Genomic DNA, 25,206 nt, shown 5'->3' with positions numbered 1-25,206 from the left:
GCTTTCTCGTTTTTTGAACCCTGAATATGTAGCGCAGAGAGGGACAGTAGATTTTTTTCCGCAAGGCTGATAATTTTGGCGGAGGAACTCATCAGTGACCGAGACGTTGTTCCTCCCTGGTGATTTATATATGCTACTATGTTGTCCGAGAAAATTCGGACATGATGTCCCCGAATGTAGGTTAGGAAAGATAGAAGAGCACGATGCACCGGCCAAAGTTCTTTTTGGTTTGAGGATGCTGACAGTTCCTGAACTGACCAGTCGCCCTGAGCCACTCTGTTTTCCATGTGGGCCCCCCACCCCCTGGGACTCGCATCGGTTGTTATTACCCGAGAAATTTTTGGCACCCAAGGAATTCCTTTTGAAATATTCTGGTTCTTTCCCCACCAAAGAAGGGAATGAATAACCGAGGAATTTAGGATGACCCTGCTTTCCAAATTGTTTTATAATATTAACTGCCATTCTAGTATGTGCCACTGAAGCTCCCTTGTGTGGAATTGTGCGAAAGGTATCGCTGGCAGGCATGAAGATAGAGAGCCCAGTAGTGACATTGCCCTCCTTAGAGTCATGGAGGGATTTTGTAGAGTTTGTGCTATCATGGTCAATATTTTGTCTTTTTTGGGGCCAGGGAGTCGGCATTCTTGAACCTGGGAGTCTAACGTCAGCCCTAGGAATTCCTGTACTTGACAGGGTTCCAACTTTAATTTTTTTATGTTTATGAGCCAACTCAAGTCTGTTAGAATAGTCATTACTCGGTCTCTCTGTTCTCTGCAACTTTGAGCCGAGTCGCTCGCAATAAGAAAATCGTCCAAGTAAGGGACTATGATAATGTTTTGTTCCCTTATGTGGGCCATCATTTCCGCTACTAATTTCGTGAATATTCGCGGAGCAATTGAGATCCCAAACGGGAGGGCCCTGTACTGGAAATTTCTTATTTTTCCTTCTATGGAGACCGCCATCCTGAGAAATTTTTGAGAATGTTCGTGGATGGGCACATGGTAGTATGCGTCGGTTAGGTCTATCACGACCATGTAGCAATTTGGGAAAAGAATTTTTATTGTAGATTTTATTGTCTCCATTTTGAACTTGTGATTTCTTACATAATTGTTTAAGTTTCTTAAGTTTATAATCGTCCGAAAGGACCCGTCGGCTTTCGGTACTAGAAACAGAGGGGAGAAAAAACCTTCCCCTATTTCTTGAGGGGAGATTTCCTGGATTACGGATTTCTGCAGAAGGGAAATAATTTCTTTCTCTAATGCTGCTTGTTCTGCTGCCGAGGATCTTGTTTTTGTCACTATGTAATTTCGGGGGGGGGGGGGGGAAGGGGGGGGAATCTATTTTCAGACCAGATTGTATGAGATTTAAAATCCAGGTGTTGTTGGATATTTTCTTCCAGGCAGGAAGAAATGAGGTGAGTCTTCCCCCCACCGAAGGAAAAATGTCATTTGGCGGGCTTTTTGTCACGGGAGGTGTTGCCGAAAAGGTAACCTCTATCCCGTCTTCTCCCTTCTTCCCATTTATTTTGATCTCTGGGAGGCCGACGAAAAAAATTTCGGTTCCGAAAGGACTGTTTAAATGGCGCTGGTCCCAGATTTGGAAATCCCTTCTTTTTGTCTCCAGCTTTCTGGAGGATGTCATCCAGGGTCTCCCCAAATAAGAAATGCCCCTCACATGGGATAGAACACAGTTTTAGCTTCGTTTCGAGGTCCCCTGGCCAGCTCTTAAGCCATAGGGTTCTTCTAGCTGCGTTGGGAGAGGGCAGCGGCTTTGGATGTTAAACGCACTGAGTCCGCTGAGGAGTCCGCTAGGAACGCTGCTGCTGCCCTAATTGCAGGGATTGAGTCTAGCAATTTATTCCTGGGCGACCCATCTTTAATTTGGCTTTCCAGCTGGTCAACCCACACCATTAAAGACCTGGAGGTGCAGGTCGCCGCAACTGCAGGCCTCAAACTACCCCCAGCCGATTCCCATGCCCCTTTAAGAAAGGTATCCGCTTTCTTATCTAAAGGGTCTTTGAGGGTACCCATATCCTCAAATGGGAGCGCAAATTTTTTCGAGGCTTTGGCCACTGCTATGTCCAATTTTGGTGCCTTGTCCCAAGAAGTGGACGCCTCGTCCTCAAAGGGATACTTCTTTTAAGCGAGGGCACCGAAGAATTTCTCCTGTCCGGTTTCTCCCACTCTTTTTTGATCAGGGTCTGGACATTGGAATTTAATGGAAAAGTTCTCCGCTTTTTTGTCCCAGACCTCCGAACATTATATCTTGAGCCGTTTTATCGGGCCTGGGATCCTCAACCCCCATAGTAGCTCTGACGGCTTTCACTAGAGCATCCACCTCCTCTAGTGGGAAGCAATGGTGGCCCGAATCTTCATCGGAGGAAGATAGGGAGGATTTAGAATCGTCAGAATCTCCGTCCTCAGATGAGGAACGGACAGAGAGGGGATATACCGTCTCCTTCACCTTATCCTTCCCTTTTTTGGAAGATAAAAGGGCATTCTGAACTTCAGATCTAATTATAGTTTTAAGTTCAGATGCAAAATCAGGGGTCTCTTCACAGAATAACCGTTGAACGCATGATTTACAAAGCTTTTTGTTCCAGTTTATCGGCAAAGCTTTGCTACAGGTGGGGCAAGCCCTATTTTTCTTTTTCTCCGTCCTCTTCTTACCCTAATAAGGGAGAAGAGGGAACCCCATTATAAAATATGTACTTTCACGGAGATCACTCACCATTCGGATGTGGAGGCAGGTACCGGTTCTGGAGGAGGGCCCGAGTCTGGTAGAGGAGTCTCTTGAGGAGAGTTAGTCCTTGCAGCAGATCTGCTGCGCTGCGTGGACTGACTACTAGACCCACTTCTTCTGGAACTCTTAGGGTCCACCTTCTTATGGTGCTGCTGCCTCGGCTGCAGCTGCTGTGGATCGCTGTCCTCCATAGTTACAGGGAGATAGTGCGACAGCTATGTGTGCACTAACTCCCTATTTGAATCCGTCGCCACCCCCGGCGTTCACCGCACTTCCGGTGTCCTGCGCACATCCTTCAGGGAGAAGCTACCGCGCGTGCGCGCGGCGATGACCCGGAAGTTCTGCCGCATTTCCGGAGCGGCGGCCATCTTTCTACACCCGGAGCATGCGCTTATCGGCACAGCAGCTCCGGGTGATCCAGCGCCCCTTCCTCCTTTCAGAGTCGGCGGCGTTCTCCCTCCGCACACCCTGAAGAACCCCTCGGTTCCAGCGGTGGCGGCTTCGGGAGCCGGACAAGCCGCGGCAGGAGCCTCCTCGCTGCCGGAACCCGACCGCCCGGTCCATCGGTCTTCATAACAGGTACCACCGAAAAGAGGTTCCCTGTCAGGGACAGGAAACCAAACTGATGCGAGGGAGAGGTTCCGCCCTTTTATCTGTAGGTTTCCTGTCCCTGAAGGGCGGATCCCCTCTCTCCGTAGTGCTGTCATGGGGGACCGAGAAAGGCTGGCTTTTTATAAACCTGGGAAATTTGCAGAACCTGGCCTTTCCTACCGATGATAGTGAACAAGCCATAACCCTAACAGGCTAATTAAGGTCTGAAACCTTGGTCAAAGTTACAATATCTAAGCACAAAAATAAACAAGGGTGCACAAGCGTTTGCATTGACTCATTTTCCTTTTAGCAAGTTTTATAATGAGAAAAATGACAACATACTTTTTTTGCCTCAAAAATAAAGGAAATTTGTCATCTTTATCCCCTTTACCACCTTGGGTTTTTCAGTTTTCGGTTTTTTTGCTCCCCTTCTTCCCAGAGCCATAACTTTGTTATTTTCCCATCAATATGGCCATGGAGGGCTTGTTTTTGCCGGACAAGATGTACATTTGAACAACACCATTGATTTTGCCATATAGTGTACTGCGTAATGGGGAAACAAAAATCCTAACGCGGTGGAATTGCAAAAAAATTGCAATTCTACAATTGTTGAGGTTTTTTGCCATGTCCACTATATGCTAAAACTGAATTGACATTATTATTGTCCAGGCTTTTATGATTTCGTAGATTCAGTGTCTATGTAAAATATACATCAGCCTCAGTGTCAGTACTGTAATAGCCCCTATCCTGGTATATATGGTCCCCTCATCCCCATTCTGATACACATGCCCCTCATCCTTATCCTGGTATGCATGGCTCTCTCATCCCTATCCAGTGTAAATGGCCCCCTCATCCCTATCCTGGTGTGCATGGCCCCATCCTTATCCTGGTATGATTGGCACCATCACGGTACTTGTTTGATTGTCCCCATCATTTTTCTGGTATAATTGTCCCCATCCCGGTCCTGGTATGATTAGCCCCATCCTTTTTCTGGTATAATTGTCCCCATCCTGTTCCTGGTATGATTGGTCCCATCATTTTTCTTTTATAATTGGCCCCATCCTGTTCCTGGTTTGATTGGATTAACATTGCACTCACCTACACGGCGCTCCCTCGCAGCGTCCTGCTCCGGTGCCAGCAGATGCTTAATGCTTGTAAGCAGTGTATGGCAGGGACGTCATGCGCTACTCACAAGCAGAGCACAGCTGCCAGAATACTCACCGGGACCGTTCATCGCAGAGAGCGGTGAGTAGCCATTCCTATTCAGTAGCGCGCAGTGTCAGCCAGTCCTGAGCTTTCCTGCTGCGGTCGGAGGTCACGTGTGCCGATACTTAAGAGAAATGAATATTCTGTAGACAGATGAGGTTAAAATAGAACTCTTTGGCCATAATGATCAAAGGTATGTGTGGAGAAATAAGGGCACAGAATTACAGAGAAAGAAAATCTCGCCAACTATTAGGCATGGAGTGCCAATGGCACTGGGAATATTTCACGGGTAGGGGGAAGAAAGAATTCAATGAAATTTCCAAAAATTCTTGATGCAAACATAAAACCATCTGTATAAAAGTAGAAAGTGAAAAGAGGATGGCATCTACACACGTCAAAATCCAGAAAAGACTACCTCAAAAGGTGCAAGCTGAAGGTATGACAATGGCCCTCACAGTCCCGACATGAACCTCATTAAAACATGAACTTCATTAAAATCTGTGGCTAGACATCAAAATAGCAGTGCATGCAATTTTCCAAAGAAGAATGGACGAAAATCACTCAAACAGGAATTGGAAGACTGTTAGCTAGGCTACAAAAGCTTTTACAAACTGTGATACTTGCAAAAGGACAAATGAAGAAAAGACAAATAAGTGTGTAAACTATGGCAAGGATCACCTTGATAAACAAAAATAGATAAGGTTTATTGAGACTGAAAAAAAACAAGAAAAACAAAAAAAGAAACACATTTTAAAAACAATTAAAAAAGCTAAAAGGCTAGGTGTAAATATCTGCCAGAGGACCATGTGAGGTCCAACCAGACTCCTCCACTGTGTGCACCGAGGTTTGCTTAACCCCTTTCTGACATTAGATGTACTATCCCATCTGACCACCGACGGGATAGTACGTCTAACCCGATCAGACGCGATCAGCTGCGCTCACGGGGGGAGCGCGGCCGAGTGTCAGCTGACTATCACAGCTGACATCCGGCACTATGTGTCAGGAGCGGCCACGGACTGCTCCTGGCACATTAGCCCCCGAAACACTGAGATCATACATTATTAATAAAACATATAGATCCTTCTATAGAACTCCATATTTAGGATCAAGAAGTGTTTTCTAGACCACAATATTAAAACAATAAATTTATTAATTCAACAAATATAAACCATACAAAAACAGAATAGATTGGTGCCTCAGACAAAGCAAAAAGAGAGGCCAGCATAGTATAAGGGGACAAAAAAGTTACTATACAATTTCTTCACTATATCAAAATGGTCTTTTAGGTGATATTAACCCCTTAGTGACAGAGCCAATTTGGTACTTAATGACCGAGCCAATTTTTACAATTCTGACCACTGTCACTTTATGAGGTTATAACTCTGGAACGCTTTAACGGATCCCGCTGATTCTGAGGTTGTTTTTTCGTGACATATTGTACTTCATGTTAGTGGTAACATTTCTTCGATATTACTTGCGATTATTTATGAAAAAAACGGAAATATGGCGAAAATTTTTAAAATTTTGCAATTTTCAAAATTTTTATTTTTATGCCCTTAACCCCTTTCTGTCATTGGACGTACTATTCCGTCCATGTGGGGTGGGCCCTACTTCCCAAGGACGGAATAGTACGTCCAGCACGATCGGCCGCGCTCACGGGGGGAGCGCGGCCGATCGCGGCCGGGTGTCAGCTGACTATCGCAGTTGACATCCGGCTGGTAAGCCTGCAGCCCTGTCAGTGAGATCGGTGATATGACAGAGTGCTGTGCACACTGTCAAATCACCGATCTGTGATGTCCCCCCCTGGGACAAAGTAAAAAAGTAAAAAAAAAATGTCCACATGTGTAAAAAAAAAAAAAAAAAAAAAAAATTCCTAAATAAATAAGTAAAAAAAAAAAATATTCCCATAAATACATTTCTTTATCTAAATTAAAAAAAAATCAAACAATAAAAGTACACATATTTAGTATCGCCGCGTCCGTAATGACCCCACCTATAAAACTACATAACTAGTTAACCCCTTCAGTGAACACCGTAAAAAAAAAAACGAGGCAAAAAACAACGCTTTATTCTCATACCGCCAATCAAAAAGTGGAATAACACGCGATCAAAAAGACGGATATAAATAACCATGGTACCGCTGAAAACGTCATCTTGTCCCGCAAAAAACGAGGCGCCATACACCATCATCAGCTAAAAAATAAAAAAGTTATAGTCCTCAGAATAAAGCGATGCCAAAATAATTATTTTTTCTATAAAATATCTTTTATCGTATAAAAGCGCCAAAACATAAAAAAATGATGTAAATGAGATATCGCTGTAATCGTACTGACCCGAAGAATAAAACTGCTTTATCCATTTTACCAAAGGCGGAACGGTATAAACGCCTCCCCCAAAAGAAATTAATGAATAGCTGGTTTTTGGTCATTCTGCCTCACAAAAATCGGAATAAAAAGCGATCAAAAAATCTCCCGTGCCCGAACATGTTACCAATAAAAACGACAACTCGTCCCGCAAAAAACAAGACCTCACATGACTCTGTGGACTCAAATATGGAAAAATTATAGCTCTCAAAATGTGGTAACGCAAAAAATATTTTTTGCAATAAAAAGCGTCTTTCAGTGTGTGACGGCTGCCAGTCATAAAAATCCGCTAAATAACCCGCTATAAAAGTAAATCAAACCCCCCTTCATCATCACCCGCTTAGGCTACGTTCACATTTGCGTTGTGCGCCGCAGCGTCGGCGACGCAACGCACAACGCAGGAACACCGCATGCACAACGCATGCACAACGCTGCGTTTTGCGACGCATGCGTCATTTTTTTGCTTGATTTTGGACGCACAAAAAATGCAACTTGCTGCGTCCTCTGCGCCATGACGCGTGCGTCGCAGTGACGCATGCGTCGCAAAACGCAAGTGCAATGCATGTCCATGCGCCCCCATGTTAAATATAGGGGCGCATGACGCATGCGGCGACGCTGCGGCGCCCGACGCTGCGACGCAGAACGCTAATGTGAACGTAGCCTTAGTTAGGGAAAAATTTAAAAAATGTATTTATTTCCATTTTCCCATTAGGGTTAGGGCTAGGGTTAGGGCTACATTTAGGGTTGGGGCTAAAGTTAGGGTTAGGGTTGGGGCTAAAGTTAGGGTTAGGGTTTGGATTACAATTACGGTTGGGAATAGGGTTGGGATTAGGGTTAGGGGTGTGTCTGGGTTAGAGGTGTGGTTAGGGTTACCGTTGGGATTAGGGTTAGGGGTGTGTGTGGATTAGGGTTTCAGCTATAATTAGGGGGTTTCCACTGTTTAGGCACATCAGGGGCTCTCCAAACGTGACATGGCGTCCCATTTCAATTCCAGCCAATTCTGCGTTGAAAAAGTAAAACAGTGCTCCTTCCCTTCCAAGCTCTCCCGTGCGCCCAAACAGGGGTTAACCCCAACATATGGGGTATCAGCGTACTCGGAACACATTGGAGAACAACTTTTGGGGTCCAATTTCTCCTGTTACCCTTGGGAAAATACAAAACTAGGGGCTAAAAAATAATTTTTGTGGAAAGAAAAAATTTTTTTTATTTGCATGGCTCTGCGTTATAAACTAGTGAAACACTAGGGGGTTCAAAGCTCTCACAACACATCTAGATGAGTTCCTTAGGGGGTCTACTTTCCAAAATGGTGTCACTTGTGGGGGGTTTCTACTGTTTAGGTACATTAGGGGCTCTGCAAACGCAATGTGACGCCTGCAGACCATTCCATCTAAGTCTGCATTCCAAATGGCGCTCCTTCCCTTCCAAGCAATCCCATGCGCCCAAACGGTGGTTCCCCCCCACATATGGGGTATCAGCGTACTCAAGACAAATTGGATAACAACTTTTGGGGTCCAATTTCTCCTGTTACCATTGGGAAAATACAAAACTGGGGGCTAAAAAATAATTTTTGGGGGAAATTTTTTATTTTTTTATTTTCACGGCTCTGCGTTATAAACTGTAGTGAAACACTTGGGGGTTCAAAGTTCTCACAACACATCTAGATGAGTTCCTTGGGGGGTCTAGTTTCCAATATTGGGTCACTTGTGTGGGGTTTCTACTGTTTAGGTACATTAGGGGCTCTGCAAACGCAATGTGACGCCTGCAGACCATTCCATCTAAGTCTGCATTCCAAATGGCGCTCCTTCCCTTCCGAGCCCTCCCATGCGCCCAAACGGTGGTTCCCCCCCACATATGGGGTATCAGCGTACTCAAGACAAATTGGACAACAACTTTTGGGGTCCAATTTCTCCTGTTACCATTGGGAAAATACAAAACTGGGGGCTAAAAAATAATTTTGGGGGGAAATTTTTAATTTTTTTATTTTCACGGCTCTGCGTTATAAACTGTAGTGAAACACTTGGGGGTTCAAAGTTCTCACAACACATCTAGATGAGTTCCTTGGGGGGTCTAGTTTCCAATATTGGGTCACTTGTGTGGGGTTTCTACTGTTTAGGTACATTAGGGGCTCTGCAAACGCAATGTGACGCCTGCAGACCATTCCATCTAAGTCTGCATTCCAAATGGCGCTCCTTCCCTTCCGAGCCCTCCCATGCGCCCAAACGGTGGTTCCCCCCCACATATGGGGTATCAGCGTACTCAAGACAAATTGGACAACAACTTTTGGGGTCCAATTTCTCCTGTTACCATTGGGAAAATACAAAACTGGGGGCTAAAAAATAATTTTGGGGGGAAATTTTTAATTTTTTTATTTTCACGGCTCTGCGTTATAAACTGTAGTGAAACACTTGGGGGTTCAAAGTTCTCACAACACATCTAGATGAGTTCCTTGGGGGGTCTAGTTTCCAATATTGGGTCACTTGTGTGGGGTTTCTACTGTTTAGGTACATTAGGGGCTCTGCAAACGCAATGTGACGCCTGCAGACCATTCCATCTAAGTCTGCATTCCAAATGGCGCTCCTTCCCTTCCGAGCCCTCCCATGCGCCCAAACGGTGGTTCCCCCCCACATATGGGGTATCAGCGTACTCAAGACAAATTGGACAACAACTTTTGGGGTCCAATTTCTCCTGTTACCATTGGGAAAATACAAAACTGGGGGCTAAAAAATAATTTTGGCGGGAATTTTTTTATTTTTTTATTTTCACGGCTCTGCGTTATAAACTGTAGTGAAACACTTGGGGGTTCAAAGTTCTCACAACACAACTAGATAAGTTCCTTGGGGGGTCTAGTTTCCAATATTGGGTCACTTGTGGGGGGTTTCTACTGTTTAGGTACATTAGGGGCTCTGCAAACGCAATGTGACGCCTGCAGACCAATCCATCTAAGTCTGCTTTGCAAATGATGCTCCTTCCCTTCCGAGCTCTGCCATGCGCTCAAACGGTGGTTCCCCCCCCCAGATATCAGGTATCAGCGTACTCAGGACAAATTGGACAACAATATATAGGGTCTAATTTCTCCTGTTACCCTTGGAAAAATACAAAACTGGGGGCTAAAAAATAATTTTTGTGGAAAAAAAAATATTTTTTATTTGCACGGCTCTGCGTTATAAACTGTAGTGAAACACTTAGGGGTTCAAATCTCTCACAACACATCTAGATGAGTTCCTTAGGGGGTCTACTTTCCAAAATGGTGTCACTTGTGGTTTTTTTTTACTGTTTAGGTACATTAGGGGCTCTGCAAACGCAATGTGACGCCTGCAGACCATTCCATCTAAGTCTGCATTCGAAATGGCGCTCCTTCCCTTCCGAGCCCTCCCATGCGCCCAAACGGTGGTTCCCCCCCCACATATGGGGTATCAGCGTACTCAGGACAAATTGGACAACAACTTTTGGGGTCCAATTTCTCCTGTTACCCTCGGGAAAATACAAAACTGGGGGCTAAAATATAATTTTTGTGGGAAAAAATGTTTGTTTTATTTTTACGGCTCTGCATTATAAACTTCTGTGAAGCACTTGGTGGGTCAAAGTGCTCACCACACATCTAGATAAGTTCCTTAGGGGGTCTACTTTCCAAAATGGTGTCACTTGTGGGGGGGTTTCAATGTTTAGGCACATCAGTGGCTCTCCAAACGCAACATGGCGCCCCATCTCAATTCCTGTCAATTTTGCAGTGAAAAGTCAAACGGCGCTCCTTCCCTTCCGAGCTCTCCCATGCGCCCAAACAGTGGTTTACCCCCACATATGGGGTATCAGCGTACTCAGGACAAATTGCACAACAACTTTTGTGGTCCAATTTCTTCTCTTACCCTTGGGAAAATAAAGAATTGGGGGCGAAAAGATCATTTTTGTGAAAAAATATGATTTTTTATTTTTACGGTCCTGCATTATAAACTCCTGTGAAGCACTTGGTGGGTCAAAGTGCTCACCACACATCTAGATAAGTTCCTTAGGGGGTCTACTTTCCAAAATAGTGTCACTTGTGGGGGGTTTCAATGTTTAGGCACATCAGTGGCTCTCCAAACGCAACATGGCGTCCCATCTCAATTCCTGTCAATTTTGCAGTGAAAAGTCAAACGGCGCTCCTTCCCTTCCGAGCTCTCCCATGCGCCCAAACAGTGGTTTACCCCCACATATGGGGTATCAGCGTACTCAGGACAAATTGCACAACAACTTTTGTGGTCCAATTTCTTCTCTTACCCTTGGGAAAATAAAAAATTGGGGGCGAAAAGATCATTTTTGTGAAAAAATATGATTTTTTATTTTTACGGTCCTGCATTATAAACTTCTGTGAAGCACTTGGTGGGTCAAAGTGCTCACCACACATCTAGATAAGTTCCTTAGGGGGTCTACTTTCCAAAATGGTGTCACTTGTGGGGGGTTTCAATGTTTAGGCACATCAGTGGCTCTCCAAACGCAACATGGCGTCCCATCTCAATTCCTGTCAATTTTGCAGTGAAAAGTCAAACGGCGCTCCTTCCCTTCCGAGCTCTCCCATGCGCCCAAACAGTGGTTTACCCCCACATATGGGGTATCAGCGTACTCAGGACAAATTGCACAACAACTTTTGTGGTCCAATTTCTTCTCTTACCCTTGGGAAAATAAAAAATTGGGGGCGAAAAGATCATTTTTGTGAAAAAATATGATTTTTTATTTTTACGGTTCTGCATTATAAACTTCTGTGAAGCACTTGGTGGGTCAAAGTGCTCACCACACCTCTAGATAAGTTCCTTAGGGGGTCTACTTTCCAAAATAGTGTCACTTGTGGGGGGTTTCAATGTTTAGGCACATCAGTGGCTCTCCAAACGCAACATGGCGTCCCATCTCAATTCCAGTCAATTTTGCATTGAAAAGTCAAATGGCGCTCCTTCGCTTCCGAGCTCTGTCATGCGCCCAAACAGTGGTTTACCCCCACATATGGGGTATCGGCGTACTCAGGACAAATTGTATAACATCTTTTGGGGTCCATTTTCTCCAGTTACCCTTGGTAAAATAAAACAAATTGGAGCTGAATTAAATTTTGTGTGAAAAAAAGTTAAATGTTCATTTTTATTTAAACATTCCAAAAATTCCTGTGAAACACCTGAAGGGTTAATAAACTTTTTGAATGTGGTTTTGAGCACCTTGAGGGGTGCAGTTTTTAGAATGGTGTCACACTTGGGTATTTTCTATCATATAGACCCCTCAAAATGACTTCAAATGAGATGTGGTCCCTAAAAAAAAATGGTGTTGTAAAAATGAGAAATTGCTGGTCAACTTTTAACCCTTATAACTCCGTCACAAAAAAAAATTTTGGTTCCAAAATGATGCTGATGTAAAGTAGACATGTGGGAAATGTTACTTATTAAGTATTTTGTGTGACATATCACTGTGATTTAATTGCATAAAAATTCAAATTTGGAAAATTGCGAAATTTTCAAAATTTTCACCAAATTTCCATTTTTTTCACAAATAAACGCAGGTAATATCAAAGAAATTTTACCACTATCATGAAGTACAATATGTCACGAGAAAACAATGTCAGAATCACCAGGATCCGTTGAAGCGTTCCAGAGTTATAACCTCATAAAGGGACAGTGGTCAGAATTGTAAAAATTGGCCCGGTCCATAACGTGCAAACCACCCTTGGGGGTGAAGGGGTTAAATCACAGAGATATGTCACGAAAAATAGTTAATAAATAACATTTCCCACATGTCTACTTTACATCAGCACAATTTTGGAAACATTTTTTTTTGTTAGGGAGTTATAAGGGTTAAAAGTTGACCAGCAATTTCTCATTTTTACAACACCATTTTTTTTTAGGGACCACATCACATTTGAAGTCATTTTGAGGGGTCTATATGATAGAAAATAACCAAGTGTGACACCATTCTAAAAACTGCACCCCTCAAGGTGCTCAAAACCACATTCAAGAAGATTAATAACCCTTTACGTGCTTCACAGGAACTGAAACAATGTGGAAGGAAAAAATGAACATTTAACTTTCTTTTTGCAAACATTTTAATTCAGAACCATTTTTTTTTTTACTTTCACAAGTGTAAAAACAGAAATGTAACCATAAATTTTGTTGTGCAATTTCTCCTGAATATGCCGATACCCCATATGTGGGGGTAAACCACTGGGCGCACCGCAGAGCTTGGAAGAGAAGGAGCCCTGTTTGACTTTTTCAATGCAGAATTGGCTGGAATTGAGATTGGATGCCATGTCACGTTTAGAGAGCCCCTGATGTGCCTAAACAGTGGAAACCCCCCACAAGTGACACCATTTTGGAAACTAGACACCTTAAGGAACTTATCTAGATGTGTGGTGAGCACTTTGAACCCCCCAAGTGCTTCACAAGGGTAACAGGAGAAATTGGAGAACAACTTTTATGGTCTAATTTCTCCTGAGTACGTCGATACCCCATATGTGGGGGTAAACCACTGTTTGGGCGGTGCAAAGCTTGGAAGAGAAGGAGTGCTTTTTCAATGTAGAATTGGCTGGAATTGAGATCGGACGTCATGTCGCGTTTGGAGAGCCCCTGATGTGCCTAAACAGTGGAAACCCCCCACAAGTGACACCATTTTGGAAACTAGACCCCTTAAGGAACTTATCTAGATGTGTGGTGAGCACTTTGAACCCCCAAGTGCTTCACAGAAGTTTATAACGTAGAGCCATGAAAATAAAAAAATCGCATTTTTTCTACAAAAATGATCTTTTTGTCTCCAAATTTTTATTTTCACAAGGGTAACATGAGAAATTAGATGACAAATGTTGATGGGCAATTTTTCCTGAGTACGTCGATACCCCATATGTGGGGGTAAACCACTGTTTGGGCGCACAGCAGAGCTTGGAAGAGAAGGAGTGCCGTTTTACTTTTTCAATGTAGAATTGGCTGGAATTGAGATCGAACGCCATGTCGCGTTTGGAGAGCCCTTGATGTGCCTAAACAGTAGAAACCCCCCACAAGTAACCCCATTATGGAAACTAGAACCCCCAAGGAACTTATCTAGATATGTGGTGAGAACTTTGAATGCCCAAGAGCTTCACAGAAGTTTATAATGCAGAGTCGTGAAAATAAAAAATATTTTTGTTTTCCACAAAAAAGATTTTTTAGCCCCCAAGTTTTTATTTTCACATGGGTAACAAGAGAAATTGGACCCCAAAAGTTGTTGTCCAATTTGTCCTGAGTATGATGGTACCCCATATGTGGGGGTAAACCACTGTTTGGGCGCACGGCAGAGCTCAGAAAGGAGGGATCACCATTTTACTTTTTGAGCGCAAAATTGGCTGTCGTGTTTGGAGACCCCCTGATGTACCTAAACAGTGGAAACCCCCCAATTCTAACGCCAACCCTAACCCCAACACACCCCTAACCCTAATCCCAACCTGATCCATAATCCTAATCACAACCCTAACGATAATCACAGCCCTAACCCCAAAACAACCCTAATCTCAACCCTAACCATAACGCTAATCAAATCCCTAAATCCAACACACCCCTAATCCTAATCTCAACCCTAACCCTAATCCCAATACACCCCTAACCCTAATCCCAACATTAACCTTAACCCTAATCCCAAACCTAACCCTTATCCCAAACGTAACCCTAATGCCAACCCTAACCCGAATACCAACCCTAATCCAAACCCTAATCCCAACTCTAACCCTAACTTTAGCCTCAACCCTAGCCCTAACTTTAGCCCCAACCCTAGCCCTAACTTTAGCCCCAACCCTAACCCTAACTTTAGCCCCAACCCTAGCCCTAACCCTAACTTTAGCCCCAACCCTAGCCCTAACTTTAGCCCTAACCCTAAATTTAGCCCAACCCTAACCCTAAATTTAACCCTAACCCTAGCCCTAACTTTAGCCCCAACCATAACCCTAGCCCTAAGGCTACTTTCACACTGGCGTCATGTGGCATCCGTCGCAATCTGTCGTTTTGGACAAAAAACGGATCCTGCAAATGTGCCCGCAGGTTGCCTTTTTTGCCCATAGACTTGTATTGCCGACGGATGGCCACACGTCGCGTCCATCGTGCACTGGATCCGTTGTGTTTTGGCGGACCGTCGTCACAAAAAAAGTTCAATGTAACCTTTTTTTTGTACGTCGCATCCGCCATTTCCGCTCATGCGTGGCCGTAACTCTGCCCCCTCCTCCCCAGGACATAGACTGGGCAGCGGATGCGTTGAAAAACTGCATCCGCTGCCCACGTTGTGCACAATTTTCGTTGCGACGACCCCGTACCGACGCAAGTGTGAAAGAAGCCTAACCCTAGCCCTAACCCTAAATTTAGCCCCAACCCTAACCCTAATTTTAGCCCCAACTCCTCTCTCCTGCCAGCCGGCAGATGGCAGCAGAGAGCGGGCCCACTGCGCATGCGCCCGCCATTTTCCTTCCATAGGAAGAAGCCGGCAGGCAGGAGGGGACGCAGGAGGACCCAGGGACACCGGTAAGTACAGCAGGGTCCCCGAATCCCCCTATTTCTCTGTCCTCTGATGTGCGATCACATCAGAGGAGAGAGAATGACCGATCGCTTTTTTTTGCGACCGCCGGTAAACAGTTAATTACCGGTGATCGCACAACAGGGGTCGGTAAGAACCGACCCCAATCATGTTCTTTGGGGTCTCTTCTACCCCCGGCAGCCGAGACCCCAAAGATCCTCCGGGTGCCGGCCGGCGGGCGCACTTCGCATGCGCCCGCCATTTTCTTGCTGGAAGAAGATGGCGGCACCCATCGGGAGCCACGAGGAGCACTGGCGGAGACAGGTGAGTATCGGGGGGCTATCGGGGACCCCATTTCTCTGTCCTCTGATGTGCGATCACATCGGAGGACAGAGAAATTAAAAGGGAGATCGCGTTTTTTCTTTTGCGATCGCCGGTAAACGGTTAATTACCGGCGATCGCAACTCGGGGGTCGGTAAAAAACCCCCGAATCATGTTCTCTGGGGTCTCGGCTACCCCCGGCAACCGAGACCCCAGAGAAAATTCGACTCTGGGGGGCGCTATTCACTTTTTCCACAGCGCCGTTAATTAACGGCGCTGTGGTTTAAGTACCCTTAACTGCCGCCGTTAAAAGGCATATCGGCGGTCGTTAAGGGGTTAAAGTGCATATATAGTCAAACAAAGTATTACATATTATCAGTCAAAAGGAAAAATTCAGTATTTGCAAAATACTATCTGTGTTATTAGAATGGATCAGAAAATATCCACAACTCCCAAGCACATGCTAAGGGCACGGTTATGCCAACAATAGAAAACACATAGTCCCTACAGCTGTGGTGTTCCTTCACATACCCACATACACACAAATGACAATTCACCTATCAATCCACATATTACCTAGGAAGGTGTCCACCAAACAATTCACTGTCAAGTGACAGGCTGGTCCTCCGAACCCCAACGCATGTTTCGCGGTTGCTTCTTCCTGGGGGCGTGTCTATGGACGGACGTCATATGACTAATACCATCAAGCGGCCAATCAAACGTAAGTAGGAGGAGTTACACAATCATAGCACCAATGCATGTACAAGGGTGTGTCTAGAGGCGGACGTCATCTGACTCATACTCAGGCAGCCAATCAGATTTGAATGGGCAGAGCTACACCGTCGTAACAACATTAAGTGTATACTGGTATATCTAAGAAAGAGCATCATACGACTCATATCATCAAGCGGCCAAACAGATTCAAATGGGCGGAGCTACACCGTCATAACAACAATAAGTGCATACTGGTATCTCTATAGACGGGCGTCATATGACTCACACCATCAAGTGGCCATTAAGATTTAAGTGGGAGGAGCTACACCATCATAGCCCCAGTGAATACACACCGATGTATCTATAGACGAGCATCATATGACTCATATCGTCAGACGGCTTATCAGATTTAAATGGGAGGAGCTATACCGTCATGAAACCAATGAATACAGGCAGGAGAAATTGCAAATCAGGATGCTTCACAAACAAAGTGAGAAAGGATTAAAGCCCAAACAGATCAATCTATACAGCGAGTGAGAAATCAGATAGAAAAATAAATAAATTACGGGCATTTATATCACAGGCTACAAAAAACAGAGCAACCCTCAAAAACAAAAGAAGTGAAAGGAAATCTAAACTAAAGGTACCGTCACATTAAGCGACACTGCAGCGATATAGACAACGATGCCGATCGCTGCGTCACTGTTTCGTCGTTGTGTGGTCGCTGGAGAGCTGTCACACAGACAGCTCTCCAGCGACCAACGATGCCGAAGTCCCCGGGTAACCAGGGTAAACATCAGGTTACTAAGCGCAGGGCCGCGCTTAGTAACCCGATGTTTACCCTGGTTACCAGTGTAAATGTAGAAAAAAACAAACACTACATACTTACATTCCAGTGTCTGTCGCGTTCCCCGGCGTCCGCTTCCCTGCACTGTGTAAGCGCCGGCCGTAAAGCAGAGCGGTGACGTCACCGCTGTCCTCTGCTTTACGGCCGGCCGGTGCTGACACAGTGCAGGGAAGCGGACGCCGGGGGACGCGACAGACACCGGAATGTAAGTATGTAGTGTTTGTTTTTTTTACATTTACAATGGTAACCAGGGTAAATATCGGGTTACTAAGAGCGGCCCTGCGCTTAGTAACCCGATGTTTACCCTGGTTACCAGTGAAGACATCGCTGAATCAGCGTCACACACGCCGACCCTGCGATGTCAGCGGGTGATCCAGCGACGAAATAAGGTGCTGGCCTTCTAGCTCCGACCAACGATGTCACAGCAGGATCCTGATCGCTGCTGCGTGTCAAACACAACGATATCGCTATCCAGGACGCTGCAACGTCACGGATCGCTATCGTTATTAAGTGTGAAGGTACCTTAAGCAATTATACATATCACCACACATTCATGGCTTAACCCCTTCATGACCCAGCCTATTTTGGCCTTAATGACCTGGCCGTTTTTTGCAATTCTGACCAGTGTCCCTTTATGAGGTAATAACTCAGGAACGCTTCAACGGATCCAAGCGATTCTGAGACTGTTTTTTCGTGACATATTGGGCTTCATGTTAGAGGTAAATTTCGGTCGATAATTTCTGAGTTTATTTGTGAAAAAAAACGGAAATTTGGCGAAAATGTTTAAAATTTCGCAATTTTCACATTTTGAATTTTTATTCTGTTAAACCAGAGAGTTATGTGACACAAAATCTAATATATAAAGCTGAATGTGTGTATGTGTGTGTGTGTGTGTGTGTGTGTGTGTATGTCCGGGATTGGCATCTGAACCGTCGCAGCTACAGCCACAAAATTTTGCACAGTCACATGTCTGGACCCCGAGAGCGTCATAGGCTATGTTGTGAGGTGAAATTTTAACCCCGTACTTTCCAATTCACCAAACAATTTTGCCCCTATCTACATAATGGGGAAAAAGTGAAAGGAAAAGTGTTGGAGGCGTCGCAGCTACAGGCACAAAATTTTGCAGTCACACGTCTGGACCCCGAGAGCGTCAAAGCTATGTTGTGAGGTGAAATTTTAACCCCGCGCTTTCCAATTCACCAAACAATTTTGCCCCTATCTACATAATGGGGAAAAAATGAAAGGAAAAGTGTTGGAGGCAAATTAACAGCTGCCAGATGTGAACAAGGGGAATTAACCCCTTCATGACCCAGCCTATTTTGGCCTTAATGACCTTGCCGTTTTTTGCAATTCTGACCAGTGTCCCTTTATGAGGGAATAACTCAGGAACGCTTCAACGGATCCTAGCGATTCTGAGATTTTTTTTTCGTGACATATTGGGCTTCATGTTAGTGGTAAATTTAGGTCGATAATTTTTGAGTTTATTTGTGAAAAAAACGGAAATTTGGCAAAAAATTTGAAAATTTCGCAATTTTCACATTTTGAATTTTTATTCTGTTAAACCAGAGAGTTATGTGACACAAAATAGTTAATAAATAACGTTTCCCACATGTCTACTTTACATCAGCACAATTTTGGAAACAATTTTTTTTTTTGCTAGGAAGTTATAAGGGTTAAAATTTGACCAGTGATTTCTCATTTTTACAACAAAATTTACAAAACCATTTTTTTTAGGGACCACCTCACATTTGAAGTCATTTTGAGGGTTCTATATGGCTGAAAATACCCAAAAGTGACACCATTCTAAAAACTGCACCCCTCAAGGTGCTCAAAACCACATTCAAGAAGTTTATTAACCCTTCAGGTGTTTCACAGCAGCAGAAGCAACATGGAAGTAAAAAATGAACATTTAACTTTTTAGTCACAAAAATAATCTTTTAGCAACAATTTTTTTATTTTCCCAAGGGTAAAAGGAGTAACTGGACCAGGGACGTTGTTGTCCAATTTGTCCTGAGTACGCTGATACCTCATATGTGGGGGTAAACCACTGTTTGGGCGCACGGCAGGGCTCGGAAGGGAAGGAGCGCCATTTGACTTTTTGAATGAAAAATTGGCTCCAATCTTTAGCGGACACCATGTCGCGTTTGGAGAGCCCCCGTGTGCCTAAACATTGGAGCTCCCCCACAAGTGACCACATTTTGGAAACTAGATCCCCCAAGGAACTTATCTAGAAGCATAGTGAGCACTTTAAACCCCCAGGTGCTTCACAAATTGATCCGTAAAAATGAAAAAGTACTTTTTTTTTCACAAAAAAATTATTTTAGCCTCAATTTTTTCATTTTCACATGGGCAACAGGATAAAATGGATCCTAAATTTTGTTGGGCAATTTCTCCTGAGTACACCAATACCTCACATGTGGGGGTAAACCACTGTTTGGGCACATGGTAAGGCTCGGAAGGGAAGGAGCGCCATTTGACTTTTTGAATGAAAAATTATCTCCATCGTTAGCGGACACCATGTCGCGTTTGGAAAGCCCCTGTGTGCCTAAACATTGGAGCTCCTCCACAAGTGACCCCATTTTGGAAACTAGACCCCCCAAGGAACTCATCTAGAGGCATAGTGAGCACTTTAAACCCCCAGGTGCTTCACAAATTGATCCGCAAAAATGAAAAAGTACTTTTTTTTCACACAAAATTTCTTTTAGCCTCAATTCTTTCACTTTCACATGGGCAACAGGATAAAATGGATCCTAAATTTTGTTGGGCAATTTCTCCTGAGTACACCAATACCTCACATGTGGGGGTAAACCACTGTTTGGGCACATGGTAAGGCTCGGAAGGGAAGGAGCGCCATTTGACTTTTTGAATGAAAAATTATCTCCATTGTTAGCGGACACCATGTCGCGTTTGGAAAGCCCCTGTGTGCCTAAACATTGGAGCTCCTCCACAAGTGACCCCATTTTGGAAACTAGACCCCCCAAGGAACTCATCTAGAGGCATAGTGAGCACTTTAAACCCCCAGGTGCTTCACAAATTGATCCGCAAAAATGAAAAAGTACTTTTTTTTCACACAAAATTTCTTTTAGCCTCAATTCTTTCATTTTCACATGGGCAACAGGATAAAATGGATCCTAAAATTTGTTGGGCAATTTCTCCTGAGTATGCCGATACCTCATATGTGGGGGTAAACCACTGTTTGGGTGCACGGCAAGGCTCGGAAGGGGAGGCGTGCCATTTGACTTTTTGAATGGAAAATTAGCTCCAATCGTTAGCGGACACCATGTCGCGTTTGGAGAGCCCCTGTGTGCCTAAACATTGGAGCTCCCCTACAAGTGACCCCATTTTGGAAACTAGACCCCCCAAGGAACTTATCTAGATGCATAGTGAGCACTTATAACCCCCAGGTGTTTCACAGAAGTTTATAACGCAGAGCCGTGAAAATAAAAAAATAATTTTTCTTTCCTCAAAAATGATTTTTAGCCCAGAATTTTTTATTTTCCCAAGGGTAATAGGAGAAATTGGACCCCAAATGTTGTTGTCCAGTTTGTCCTGAGTACGATGATACCCCATATGTGGGGGTAAACCACTGTTTGGGCGCACGGCAGGGCTCGGAAGGGAAGGCACGCCATTTGGCTTTTTGAATGGAAAATTAGCTCCAATCATTAGCGGACACCATGTCGCGTTTGGAGAGCCCCTGTGTGCCTAAACATTGGAGCTCCCGCACAAGTGACCCCATTTTGGAAACTAGACCTCCCAAGGAACTAATCTAGATGTGTGGTGAGCACTTTGAAACCCCAAGTGCTTCACAGAAGTTTATAACGCAGAGCCATGAAAATAAAAAATAATTTTTCTTTTCTCAAAAATGATTTTTTAGCCCACAATTTTTTATTTTCCCAAGGGTAACAGGAGAAATTGGACCCCAAAAGTTGTTGTCCAGTTTCTCCTGAGTACGCTGATACCCCATATGTGGGGGTAAACCACTGTTTTGGCACACGTCGGGGTTCGGAAGGGAAGTAGTGACGTTTTGAAATGCAGACTTTGATGGAATGCTCTGCGGGCGTCAGGTTGCGTTTGCAGAGCCCCTGATGTGCCTAAACAGTAGGAACTCCCCACAATTGACTCCATTTTGGAAACTAGACCCCCAAGGGAACTTATCTAGATGTGTAGTGAGCACTTTGAACCCCCAAGTGCTTCACAGAAGTTTATAACGCAGAGCCGTGAAAATAATAAATGTGTTTCCTTTCCTCAAAAATATTTTTTTAGCCCAGAATTTTTTATTTTTGCAAGAGTAACAGGAGAAATTGGACCCCAAAAGTTGTTGTCCAGTTTCTCCTGAGTACGCTGATACCCCATATGTGGGGGTAAACCACTGTTTTGGCACACGTCGGGGTTCGGAAGGGAAGTAGTGACGTTTTGAAATGCAGACTTTGATGGAATGCTCTGCGGGCATGAGGTTGCGTTTGCAGAGCCCCTGATGTGCCTAAACAGTAGGAACTCCCCACAATTGACTCCATTTTGGAAACTAGACCCCCAAGGGAACTTATCTAGATGTGTAGTGAGCACTTTGAACCCCCAAGTGCTTCACAGAAGTTTATAACGCAGAGCCGTGAAAATAATAAATGTGTTTCCTTTCCTCAAAAATATTTTTTTAGCCCAGAATTTTTTATTTTTGCAAGAGTAACAGGAGAAATTGGACCCCAAAAGTTGTTGTCCAGTTTCTCCTGAGTACGCTGATACCCCATATGTGGGGGTAAACCACTGTTTGGGCACATGCCGGGGCTCGGAAGGGAAGTAGTGACGTTTTGGAATGCAGACTTTGATGGAATGGTCTGCGGGCATCATGTTACGTTTGCAGAGCCCCTGATATGCCTAAACAGTAGAAACCCCCCACAAGTGACCCCATTTTGGAAACTAGACCCCCCAAGGAACTTATCTAGATGTGTGGTGAGCACGTTCAACCCCCAAGTGCTTCACAGAAGTTTACAACGCAGAGCCGTGAAAATAAAAAATCATTTTTCTTTCCTCAAAAAAGATGTTTTAGCAAGCAATTTTTTATTTTCACAAGGGTAACAGGAGAATTTGGACCCCAATATTTGTTGCCCAGTTTGTTGTGAGTACGCTGATACCCCATATGTGGGGGTAAACCACTGTTTGGGCACACGTCAGGGCTCGGAAGGGAAGTAGTGACATTTGAAATGCAGACTTTGATGGAATGGTCTGCGGGCGTCACATTGCATTTGCAGAGCCCCTGATGTGCCTAAACAGTAGAAACACCCCACAAGTGACCCCATTTTGGAAACTAGACCCCCGAAGGAACTTATCTAGATGTGTGGTGAGCACTTTCAACCCCCAAGTGCTTCACAGAAGTTTATAACGCAGAGCCGTGAAAATAAAAAAATAATTGTTCTTTCCTCAAAAATTATGTTTTAGCAAGTAATTTTTTATTTTTGCAAGGGTAACAGGAGAAATTGGACCCCAACAGTTGTTGCCAAGTTTGTCCTGAGTACGCTGGTACCCCAAATGTGGGGGTAAACCACTGTTTGGGCGCACGTCGGGGCTTGGAAGGGCGGGAGCACCATTTGACTTTTTGAACGCAAGATTGGCTGGAATCAATGCGTTTGGAGACCCCTGATGTGCCCAAACAGTGGAAACCCCTCAATTCTAACTTGAACACTAACCCCAACACACCCCTAACCCTAATCCCAACTGTAGCCCTAACCCTAATCACAACCCTAACCCCAACACACCCCTAACCACAACCCTAACCCCAACACACCCGTAACCCTAATCCCAACCCTAACCCTAATCCCAACCCTAACCCTAATCCCAACCCTAACCACAACTGTAACCCCAACACACTCCTACCCTATCCGTAACCCTAACCACAAGCCTAATCTTAACCCTATTTCCAACCCTAGCCCTAATTCCAACCCTAACTCTAATTCCAACCCTAACCCTAAGGCTATGTGCCCACGTTGCGGATTCGTGTGAGATTTTTCCTCACGATTTTTGAAAAATCTGCAGGTAAAAGGCACTGCGTTTTACCTGCAGATTTACAGCGGATTTCCAGTGTTTTTTTGTGCGGATTTCACCTGCAGATTCCTATTGAGGAACAGGTGTAAAACGCTGCGGAATCCGCACAAAGAATTGACATGCTGCGGAAAATACAACGCAGCATTTCCGCACGGAATTTTTCGCACCATGGGCACAGCGGATTTGGTTTTCCATAGGTGTACATGGTACTGTAAACCTGATGGAAAACTGCTACGAATTCGTAGCGGCCAATCCGCTGCCGATCCGCGGCCAATCCGCTGCGGATCCGTGGCCAATCCGCTGCGGATCCGCAGCCAAATCCGCACTGTGTGCACATGCCCTAACCCTAACCTTACCCCTACCCCCTAGTTCTAACCCTAGTTCTAACCCTAACCCTAGTGGAAAAAGAAAAAAAAATATTTTCTTTTTTTTATTATTGTCCCTACCTATGGGGGTGATAAAGGGGGGGGTCATTTACTATTTTTTTATTCTGATCACTGTGATAGGTTTTATCACAGTGACCAAATTATATCTGGAACGAATCTGCCAGCCGGAAGATTCGGCGGGCGCACTACGCATGCGCCCGCCATTTTGGAAGATGGTGGCACCCATGGAGAAGACGGATGGACACCGGGAGCCTCGGTAAGTATAAGGGGGTGGAGATCGGGGCACGGGGGGGGGGGGGCGTCGGAGCACGGGGGGAGCGGACAGGAGGACGGGGGAGCGGAGCACAAGACGGAGGGGAGCGGACCACAGATCGGTGGCTTGGGGGGGCGATCGGTGGGGGGGTTCACATCAGTGTTTTCAGCCATGGCCGATGATATTGCAGCATCGGCCATGGCTGGATTGTAATATTTCACCAGTTTTTTAGGTGAAATATTACAAATCGCTCTGATTGGCAGTTTCACTTTCAACAGCCAATCAGAGCGATCTTAGCCACGGGGGGGTGAAGCCACCCCCCCCTGGGCTGAAGTACCACTCCCCCTGTCCCTGCAGATCGGGTGAAATTGGAGTTAACCCTTTCACCCGATCTGCAGGGACGCGATCATTCCATGACGCCACATAGGCGTCATGGGTCGGATTGGCACGGGTTTTCATGACGCCTACGTGGCATCAAAGGTCGGGAAGGGGTTAAATAGCAAAAACACCAGGTAAACACATACCAGTGACAGTCTTAGCACACAGCTTAAAATTGAAGTTCCATTTAAAAAGTAATATACATAGCCGCCCACTATAGGCAAACCGGACACAAATATATATTCCAATAATAGCAAGAATACACCTGCACTGAATCCAGGAATAAAAGTGACAAGTGCGAAAGTGAAAATGAGTTAGAACATAGAGTTTATAAAAAATTCCATGTACCATAAAAGTTAAAGTGGCTAGTGCCTACAATAATTAAATAAACACTCATACTATATAAGAGTGGAATCCGTGAGAGGTGAACCCATGCCAAAATCAAACTAGAGTGAGAACCGATGGTAGTCCCCCCCTGCAGGACAGGGGACTGCCATTCATGAACATCACCTGGCAGAATTCAGCATAGGAAAACTGTAAACGTGAATAGTGAATATATTAAAGCGACACTAATATTTAAGGAAGTAATACTAAAATGTTCATTTATGCAAATGTGAAGTATTAAAGATTATATGTAGCGAGAAAATAGTTGTCAGTATTCCGGGTTTTCCAAGTCACCTTGTGAATGATTTTGCCCTTTGGTAAGATGGAGTTTGCTGTTTTTGTCTGCCCTACTTCCTGTTCGTTTGTTTAAAACCCGTCTCAGGTGTCAGCCTCTTTGCTGGAGTATTCTGCTTCTGTTTCTCCTGCAGCTCAGCTGCTTGTTCTACTGTGCTTCTACCCCTGGCTCTGGACATTCTCTGCCTATGTAAGCTACACTCTCAGTTATCCTTAATC

At 44.6% G+C, this 25,206-nt stretch overlaps 1 protein-coding gene across 3 annotated transcripts in view; it reads right to left on the bottom strand.

Annotated features, from left to right (window-relative positions):
• RBM46 (RNA binding motif protein 46) overlaps window positions 1-25,206 on the bottom strand; it is a 118,867-nt gene that overhangs the window by 6,458 nt on the left and 87,203 nt on the right. The gene's annotated exons all lie outside the window — the stretch shown is intronic.

This window comes from Ranitomeya variabilis, chromosome 1, assembly GCF_051348905.1.
Source record: "Ranitomeya variabilis isolate aRanVar5 chromosome 1, aRanVar5.hap1, whole genome shotgun sequence".
Lineage (NCBI taxonomy): Eukaryota > Metazoa > Chordata > Amphibia > Anura > Dendrobatidae > Ranitomeya > Ranitomeya variabilis.
The sequence above is the reverse complement of the archived record's forward strand: the minus strand, read 5'-3'. Positions and strand labels throughout refer to the sequence as shown.